The sequence below is a fragment of the Pseudorca crassidens genome, chromosome 16 (assembly GCF_039906515.1).
Source record: "Pseudorca crassidens isolate mPseCra1 chromosome 16, mPseCra1.hap1, whole genome shotgun sequence".
Taxonomy (NCBI): domain Eukaryota; kingdom Metazoa; phylum Chordata; class Mammalia; order Artiodactyla; family Delphinidae; genus Pseudorca; species Pseudorca crassidens.
The window spans coordinates 79,328,083-79,338,277 of record NC_090311.1 but is presented as its reverse complement, the minus strand read 5'-3'; the positions used below and the strand labels follow the sequence as shown (position 1 = coordinate 79,338,277).

General features: G+C 48.7%; 1 long non-coding RNA gene across 1 annotated transcript; it reads right to left on the bottom strand.

The window, feature by feature from the left end:
* Nucleotides 1–630: 630 nt before the first annotated feature.
* Nucleotides 631–10,195, bottom strand: LOC137208559 (uncharacterized). The gene is made up of 2 exons (XR_010935661.1): nt 10,006–10,195; nt 631–1,261 (listed from the first exon to the last, which is right to left on the bottom strand). It is a non-coding gene; the product is annotated as an uncharacterized lncRNA (long non-coding RNA).

The window sequence follows — 10,195 nt, the reverse complement described above, 5'->3', positions numbered from 1 at the left end:
GTGTGGCACAGTTACATTTGTTGATCTGACTGTGGCAATGACGCTGGTGTTGACTATAAATAAATCATTGAGCTATCCATCTTTGCTTCGAACACTTTTCTGAAGGTATGTTTTATTTTACAGTTTAAATAAAAAGTGATGAGAGGGAGAGAGGATGGAGGAGAGAGGGAGGAAGTGAGGAGAAAGGGATGGAGGAAGAAAGGAGGGAGGGAGGGAGAAGCAAAGAAGAGTGTGGTGGGCTAGAAGCCTATTGAAGAAAGGAGAAAGGTTGTTGAGAAAAGTCCACCGGGCAAGGATGGAAAATTCAAATGCCCAGAAGAATCAGGCAGGTCCTCCAGGAATGAGGTACATTGGTCGGGGGATGGGTGGGCGGAGAGAAGCCCATTGACCCAGAGCGTCTCATACTCAGTATCTGTGCACAGGAAGACCCTCACTGTTGTTGCAGAGACGCTGGCAAAGTGGAGCATGTGTGCCACACGTCAGAGGGGCAGCTGCCGCTCAGTGCCAGAGTGAGGAGAGATCCAGTCCAGCCAGCTCTCCACCTTTTCAAGAATACAGCAAGTCCCCTATGTACGAACGAGTTCCGTTCTGAGAGCACGTTCAGAAGTCCAATTTGTTCGTGAGTCCAACAAAGTTAGCCTAGGTACCCAACTAACACAGTCGGCCAGATGGGACTGTACTGCAACAGGTTTATAATACTTTTCACACAAATAATACATAAAAAAGAAACAAACAAAAAATGAAGAAAATATGTTTAATCTTACAGTACAGTCCCTTGAAAAGTACAGTAGTACAGGACAACAGCTGGCACACAGGGGCTGGTATCGAGTGAACGGGCAAGAAGAGTTACTGAGCAGAGGAGGGAGAGGACGTGGGAGATGGTAGAGCTGAAGGATCCTCAGCAGTAGCAGACGGAGGGCGAGCTGCTCTTTCACTCACGCCTGACGTGGATGGAACGCACGTTAGCGTCTTTGAAAGTTCGCAACTTGAAGGTTCGTGTGTAGGGGATTTAACTGCAGTGAAATATCTGGATTTTCTTGTGTCGCCTGTTTCTTAATTGTTGATAACGAAATCAAATTATTTTAAATATCATTTCAGTCAAACAAAACCCAGTTTCTGTTCCAGAGGAGGTCCATAGGCTTTAAGACCTCTGCGTGAGGTGCTCAGAATTCAGGGAACCCGTCACCCCAGAGGCACGGCTTTCTCCAGCATCACTCAGTAGCCCCCCATCAGCCGATATCAGACTTGGGGAGTAAAAATGCTGGAAGGCAGAAGAACAAGAGGGACAGGAAATCAAGGGAGGACCTCGTTTGAAGGGTTCCAAGATCCAGAATACCAGAAGGGCCTCTGCACCTAGAGTCTCGTGAGAGATCAGAGACTTCAAGCCCCAGGAGAAAAAAAGCTGAGTTAGAAGAAGTGAGGGAGACAGTTTCAGAATTCAAGAGCTCCAAAAATAAACCCTTGCCTTTTATCACTTTTCTCTTTTTACTTGCTTGCTTTTTTTTTTTTTAATTCTAACAATTCTACAAGCAACCATAAGTGGGAAGAAAAAATAAAGCAACCATAAGTTTTTGCGGAGCTGCTCTGTTCATCCTGCCTTTAGCCCGAAGATTTCCAAGTTAGGCGCACGCCCGCTCTCCCAATGGCCCAGTGGTGGATTCAGACCACAGGCCAAGGCCACAAGCAACAGCCTGGCGCTGCATCTGCTCTGGCCCTAGTGGCTGGCTTCCAAGAAATGCTGGAACAGCGGAAGCAGCTAGCAGGGTGCATAAGAAGTGGTCAGCAGTTGGGAACAGCTGGAGGGAGGAGGGCCAGCGAGCAAATATCAGAGTTTGGGAAATAAGGCTTGGGCTGAACAAAGTTCACTGTTGTTTTCCAAGAAAGCAGGACCTGGTTGAGCCACCCCAGAGAACAGGGCGAGGAGCCCATGAACTGAATGCTGGCTCTCAATTTCCGAGACCCGGGATGCTTGGCCGCCCAACAGTGACCAGCGCCATTGTTGTTCCCCTCAGGGCAGAGGGCAGGCGGCAGCTCAGCGTGAAAGGGGAAAGATGGACAGCCAGTCAAAGCAAGACCGAACTGCAGAGATGGAAGGCAAGATAAAAGGAAAAACAACAAAAAGGCCATTGGTGCTTTCCATGTGCTATACGCAAATTCACCTAAATTCATCTCCCATTAATTAGTGCATCTTGAACACTTAGAGCTGTTCAACCCTGCAGGTACCTACGTTTTGTAGCGAGCTCTCTGTTCCTAGCAGAGCTGGAGCAGAAGCCCAGCTATTCTCTATCAGAAACTCTGCTATGGGAATTCCCCAGTGGTCCAGTGGTTAGGGCTCCGTGCTTTCACTACAGGGGGCATGGATTCGATTCCTGGTCAGGGAACTAAGATGCTACACGCTGCATGGCACGACCAAAAAAAAAAAAAAAAACTCTGCTAAAAGGATGAGAGATTGGACTAGCTAACTTCTAATTCTTAAAATTGTAATTTAGCAGAACTGGATAATGATATCTTTATGACAAATGATATTTTTTCTGAGTATCCATGTGTCACTATTTGAAAGGTACTTAGACAAGCCAGATTGTTTGGCAATAGGTCTGATTATCTGCAATCAGCTGATTGAAGTTCTCAGGTATGAAGAACGGCTTATTTTAAGAAATTAAGTTAATTCAGGTAATAGTTTTATTGAAAAGCAATAAATTCAAAAACAATTAGAAATAAGACAGTTTCCTTTTCAAAAATTCTATACATTTTTCAAATCATTTCTAATAGACCCTCTGCTAAGAAAAGCTCTTTGTAAATTAATAAAATGTTCTTGGGAGTCATTATTACTCTTTTAACTCAAAGGAGTACGTTTATTTATCTAATAGCAGGAGTTCCTGTGCTTTACATGTTTGTATCCCTACAACTCCCAGCCCTGTACCTGGAACATAAGAGGTGCTCATTAGATGTTTGTTGAATGAGTCAGTTGTAAAGAGAGAGCACGTAATGGTCCATTTCTGCCAACTGGCAGTAATAATAGCATTTTGAACACTTACTATATGCTAGAAACCTGTCCAAACAAACTTAATACGTGCTAGTAATTGCTCCAGATCCTTAAGATGTGATTACTGTGATCATCCCCATTTTACAGATGATTCAACTGAGGCTGGTGAGTGGCAGAGCCAGGATTCAAGGCCAGGTCTGTCCCACTCCTGAGCCGAAGTTCTCAGCCATCGTTTTAAACAGAATCTCAATCCTCGGCTCCATGGATACAGTTTTCAGCGCCCTATGTGGTGTGTTCAGCAGGTGGAAACTACAGCGTCGCCCCACGGCGATTGACGGCAGGGCTAAGAAGGCCGACTCCCCTTGGGTGGGCATACAACCTGCCCCACGCCACCCCTAGCTTCTTCTGTCAACGGCCATGCAGCCTCCCCTCCCTCAGGCCCTAAATCACTCCCAGGCCCTTTGTTCTTCCCAGAGCTGCTAGGTAAATTCCTTGATTTAAAATTACGATCACAGGTTGAAGTGCTACTTAAAATAATTTTGCCAAATATTCCATCTCTCTGTGTTGATGAATATAATGGATGAAAATTTAAAGAGGAAAAAAAATTTAAGAATTGGCTTTGTGGAAGACAGAAGAAAAAAAAAAAAAAATCATGGGCTGCATCCACGGCATTTATTTGGACCTGAAGGATTCTCTCGCACAGAAAGCGGCCCAAAAGCTGGGCTTTCAGGAGCCCTGGACCTGGTGGGGAGAGGAAGCCGCAGGCAGGTCCGGCCTGCCCCACATGGAGGGAGCAAAGGTCAGGGCGGGTGTTGGGTTTGTTTAAGCATGAGTCAGAGGTGGAGTAGGGTAGACCCTCGGTTTCCAATTTCCAATTTCCTGTGCAAGTTACTGATGGGCACTGCTCCCTGCCCGGCCAGCCTTTCACGCGCACTGCTCTGCAGAACAAAGGCGGATCCAGGGACCCATAAATAACCCGGACAGGCCAGGTCTTCCTTCTCTAATTCCAGATTTCTCTCTCGAGTTCGGAAGAGTTCAGCCTCTAAGGGATGCAGGACGCGAAGGCAGACCCCTGCCAGCAGCTGGATCCCCCGAGGCCTAGGGCACGTGGGCTCCTGGTTTCCTCCCCTTGGACCCGCCCTGAGCTCTGGGTGAAGCCTCCGGCTGGCCCATCCTTCAGGCTAACCCGATGCTGCTCAGGGTCCTGGGAGCAGGGTGGCTCCTCAGGTGACCGTGGCTCAAGAGACCCAGTCGATGGGCCATGATGAGTCACAGCAAGGACTCCTGCATCACCCCAGTTTCTGTCACATGAGCTGGACTCCGCTTAAGATGCTTCCCCCATTTTCTGAGGCTTCCTCTTTGCTTGAGAAGTTGGTGGGCAGAGATGAGAACAACCCTGAGCTTTTGGATGGAGGTTAGAGTCTCTCTCAAATTCTCTGGACCAAAAAAGTCCAAGGAGACTCTTCAGCCAGCAGGTGTCCACGGTCAAAGCTGCCTCTAAGCGAGAATTCTAGGCATCCCATAGAGAACATGTGCCTCCAGGGCCACCTTCAAAGCAAACTGCTCTCTAAAAATCACTAGACCTGCCACTGATGGAAAACCAGCCACTCTGGAAACAGTTCCTGCTCGTTGCGGTGCTGCCTGTTTATTCGGCACTGCACCCTTCAAGGACTCTCAAAGGTGACACTTTTCCGTTTTGCTGCATTGCAATAAGTTTGGCCCACTAAGCTTAAGGGGAGCTCCAAGTATGCCCCCCAAAACGATCTTCCACCCAGAGCAAAGCCCTGGGAAGAAATGATTACTCTCAGCCTTTGAAGGCAGGGAGGCCACGAGATGACACACCCAGGACAAAGCATCCCCAGACACATTGTTTCCCCATGGGAGGTTCCTGTCCCCTTCCGAGCCTCAGTTTCCTCATCTGTTAAATGGGCACGATTCTGTGCTCTTCACCAGGTGGTTATGGTGGTTAAATGAGCCCACCCTGCTGGGTGTAAGCAGGAGTCTTTAGAGCTGTTTCCACCAGACCTGGCAGAACCAGAGCAGGGCAGGAGGGGATGGAAGGGGAGGGAGTCTTTGCAGCAGGAATGCTGCGTTCTCTGCCACACCCTCACCCTCCAGGGCTGTCTGCTTTGCTGGAAGGTCTGTTACCAGATCCTCTCCAATGTATGCCCCCCCCCACCATCCCCAGCCCACCCACCATGGGCTCCAGTCCCCCCGGGGACTGGTCTGGGAGAGAGCAGAACCAGCTGGGCATGTCTCTCAGGCTGTGGACACCTCTCTCTCCCTCTCTCATTACTCTCTGAAACCCAAGGGTGCCTGAGCAGTTGGCTCCTCCAGCCCCTTTTAGGGGAAAGAAATGTCTCAGTTCCTTTGAGTCTTGGTCACGCTGTCTGCTTTCTACCCACTCACGCAGCGCACACTGAGAGCCCAGAAGGAGCAGCTGCCCAGTGGAAGGAGTATTTTATCACTGATACTGTGTAGAATGACTGGTGCCCAACCATTAAAAATTTTTCAAGCAGAAAACTCTACAGACAGGGACTTCCCTGGCGGTCCAGCGGTTAGGACTCAGCGCTTTCACTGCTGTGGGCCTGGGGTCGATCCCTGGTCAGGGAACTAAGATCCCACGAGCCTCCTGGGGCAGCCAAGAAAGAAGAAAGCAAGCTCTAGAGACAGCGCACCCCTCGTGGCCACACCCGAGTCCTGCCCACCCCGCACCCTCACCTCCTAGGTGACCCCCTTCTCTCCTTTCTTCCTGATGCTCTTCTCACAAAAGGTGCTAAGTCTCTACTATAGGAACCATGGGGAGAGAGACCTGTCAGAACTCCAGAAAAGAAGTTATGCCAGGCCCTTTGGGCCAACAAAGAAATAACTCCTCCCCAAAGATCACCACAGACATCTGAGAAGGGTCCTTGGTGCCTCCTTTCCCTTCTTGAGTGTTCTATTTTTTTTCTTTCCTTTTTTGCAGATGGCTGCATTTAATGAGGAAGTGCTGTTGGCAAATAGGAGAGGAAACCTTCACCCCTGGCCACTCAGGATCTGCGTCCCCATCAGCAGTGAGGCAACAACATTCCTTTGCTCTGCAGGGCGGCTCCATCCACTCGAGTGGAAACAAGTAGGAAAAGCATGGATGATGAAATCACATTTTTTTACCGTGGACAGGTGACTTCCTGCAGAAACTTCTGGAAAGAGAAAACAGAAGTTTTTTCCACCCAGTAAAATGACTTAAGACTTAACTCTGACATCTTGTAGACTAAACGTGTATACCACCTTCCACTCTCCCATTCGGCCTTTCACGTATGTCTCTCATTTTTGTTCTTGTTGTTTTTTGTTTTTGGCTGCACTGGGTCTTCGTTGCTGCGCGCGGGCTTTCTCTAGTTGCGGCGAGCGGGGGCTACTCTTTGTTGCGGTGCGTGGGCGTCTCATTGCCGTGGCTTCTCGTTGCGGAGCACGGGCTCTAGATGCATGGGCTTCAGTAGTTGCGGCGCGCGGGCTCAGTAGGTGTGGTTCGAGGGCTCTAGAGCGCAGGCTCAGTAGTTGTGGCGCACAGGCTTAACTGCTCCGCGGCACGTGGGATCTTCCCAGACCAGGGCTAGAACCCGTGTCCCCTGCATTGGCAGGCGGATTCTTAACCACTGCGCCACCAGGGAAGTCCCTGTCTCTTTTTTGAATCTTGTAACAACCTTCCGAGGGAGAGAGGACTTTACAGATGAGTAGATGAAGGCCAAAGAAATGAAGGGATTTGCACAGTAAGTGACAGAGCTGGGACGTTAACCTGTCTGAAGTCAAGGCCAGTCTTCATTTGGTCACATAGTCCCTCCAGCGTTTCCACAGCACCGTGGGCAACCCCGGTTATCACGGGTTTCCGCTAAAGAGGCCAAAATCCCTCATCAGTAGAGAATTAACACCTTCTTGAAAACCTGGAAAGTGACACTTCTAAAAGCAAATATATTTCCAAACTTTGGGTTAATGATAAAGCTGGGGAAACGCAAAAGACTCCCTGTTCCCTCTCCTCCTTTATCAATATGTGACTTAGGTTTGGGCGCCGAGTCAAATTTCTCCAGCACTATATCCTTCATGGTAACTTATTAAAGAGTAAACCAAAGTTTGCTTTAAAAGAAAGGTAAATAGACCCAACTTTCCATACCACGCCGGACCCTGAGTCCACTTCCTGGTTCCCCTGCTGACTCAGGCTGTAATCGGAGATAAGTGCCTGGGGTGAGTGTCCCAGAATCCACGTGCCCTCAGGGATGATGGAGATGGAATTGTTATCCCCAGGGGAGCCTGTGCGCTTCGGCGAGGAAAACCAGACGAAAGGTGATGCCACGGGTGCAAAGCTCTACATGCAGGTAGCAGCTGCCTGTCTCTGTGTCTCGTGGCAAGGAAAGGAGTCACTCCTTTGTCACATTGCCAATAAAACCCTGCCGTTCTTTGACTCTGAACTCACCCATAATTATTGGGAGTGAGGTGGGAAGGGCTGCACTTTTGGACTCAGATGGCAGGGAGGATAAGAACAAAGTTGGCACAGAGTCAGCTCTAATCACACAGGGAGCATTTTCAAGGAAACAAATAAAAATAGCCAGAAATGGGTCAGCACTGACACGGAGGTTAGAGACAGGAAATTGGGGCAGAGTCCTGGGTAGAGGGATAGAAGTTTTACTTTACAAATTCAGACTGTCTTTCCCATCTGATTCCCTGTTTTCCCTTTTTTTCTTCTCCTGTCTACCGGATGCACAGGAAACATACACACAATACCCACAATGAAAAAGAACAGCGTGCTATTGAATCCTTGATCCATCTTCTCAATTCCAAAACTCTCTCCCTTTTCCTGAGGCTGAAGAAAAAAGATACTCAAAAAGAACTCATTTGACAGGCAGGCACGCAGGAGAAATGTCGTAGACCCTTTACCTGTCTTTAGGGTTTCTGCAATCTCCGTGCATATTGCTGACGGGAGAAAGGGCAGCAAACGAGAAGAAAAGCACTTTGCACTGAAGTGATCGTTCTTCCCAAGCAGCCTCACTTACACCAGCATCCTTCCCATCACTGTCCCAAGGGGCCTGTGGCATTCCATGTGTCACACATACAGTAGACATGCACGTGTGTGTGCATATGCACACAGATGATACACGCACACACTCACACATATGCCCAGCGCTCATGCAGATCCACAGCACACAAGCACACACACAGTATACACACGGTACCCATGCACCCATGCGTAACCCAGAAGGTGGTTCTTGCTCTTACTGTAACCTTAAGATTTTGGCAGTTCTCGTGAGCTCCCACACATGGCAGGATCACATTTCCCCGTGGCCTCAGTGACGTGGCTGGGGCAGATTTATTGGGCTTACCAGAGAGAGAGAGAAAGAGAGACAGAGGGCAGAAAAGTCTGCTGTGCGATGATCCCAGGCAGATTCATCAGGGCCGAGACAGAGGGATCCGCAAGACAGGTTCCTTTGGTGAGAACTGGCAAATACTTGACTGGTCATTTGTTGGAGCACTGAAGCATACACTTCTTCCAAATGTTATCTCCTTGGAATTCACCGAAAAATAAAAGGAATCTGGGGGACTTCCCTGGCGGTCCAGTGGTTAAGATTTTGCCTTCCAATGCAGGAGGTGCGGATTCGAACCCTGGTCGGGGAACTAAGATTCCCACATGTCTCGTGGCCAAAAAACCAAAACATAAAACAGAAGCAATAAGGTAACAAATTCACTAAAGACTTTAAAAATGGTCCGCATCAAAAAATTCTTAAAAAAAGAAAAAAGGAATTTGCAGGCTGAGCCCCCAAACACAGAAAACACACATACATGCATGCACACACGCAGACATATATATACCTACATACATGCCTACCCAGAATCCACAAGGACTCTGAGAGGAATTGGGGTGTGGAGGTGGGTTCCCCTGGGTTGCCCTCTCTCCCCACTGCAGGCAGAACACAAGAGGCAGCCACCTAAAGGCAGGTTCAGCGGGCCAAACCGTCACGCCCGAATCCCCTCCAGGGCAGCCAGGAGAGCAGAAGCCCCATCCTAACGGTTTTTGTTTTTCTGGCTGTGCCACGTGGCTTGTGGAATCTTAATTCACCCACCAGGGATCGAACACGGGCCCTCGGCAGTGGAAGCGCGGAGTGCTAACCACTGGCCCGCCAGGGAAGTCCTGAAGTTTGTTTCTAATGCAGCATGTTTTCTGGGGCAGCAGAATTTTCCGCGCGGCGGTCGGTTAGCTGTGTCCCAAAGGAATGGCGCCTGTTCGCATTCACTTCCGAACATGAGCACGGGTCCTGGGAGCACCTGTCCAACTGAGCCTCCCAGTGTTTGGTTTCCAAGAGCAACGTAGCATTTACCTGGGGCTTGAAATTCCCAGAAGGCCCAGGACATGGAGAGGTTTCAGACTGGTTTTCTCCAAATCATACCGTTTTTTAAAGGTCTGTTTATTACGAAGCTGGCCTCAAAGCAGACTGATCAAACACAGACCCACTGAAAAATCTGCAAGAATTGACGATTTTTTTTTAGCGTGGGGTTTTCAGGGTGGGATTTCTGGGGAGTGGGAGGGAAGCTACCCAGTCAAGATAAACTCCTGAAGAGGCAGGGCAAAATTCCCTTCTCAATTACCAGCTTTTTGGTTTTTTTTTAAATGACAAAGTCACACAAGAGAGGAAATGAAAAGGGAAATTTTTAGACTTCTCATCCGTCCAGAAAGCCCCGGGTCTGTTTCAGAACCCCGTCAGGGTAACTGTCGCCTGCGGTCACAGCACTGCAATCCCAGGAGGCCTTGCGTCACTGGCCATTATATATCAATAAGGAACTACAATCACCAAACCACAAGCCAGCTTCTTTTCTGAGCCCACATGTTGCTTTAGAGGGTTTTTGAACAAGAGACTTTCCTGTTTTTGAAACCCGTGAATCCACAGGTCTTACAGGTTACTCAAATGATCTTATCACTTGCAGCACCCACTGGCATGGATTTCAAAACTGCCTCTGCCAGCCCTGCCCTCCCCTCGCTCCACAGACATCCATTTACTCACCAGAATCCTTATTTACACGATCGTGTTGCCAACTGCTGACACAGAAGAAAAACATACTAGTTATACATTAAGCTGGACGGTTAAAGTATCTGTGCCACATCCTATCCAAACGCTATTTATCCACTGACCAGAGGGCAGGATAACCACCCTGAAGAAAACCCAACAGAAACTGTTTTGCGGTCAGATCACT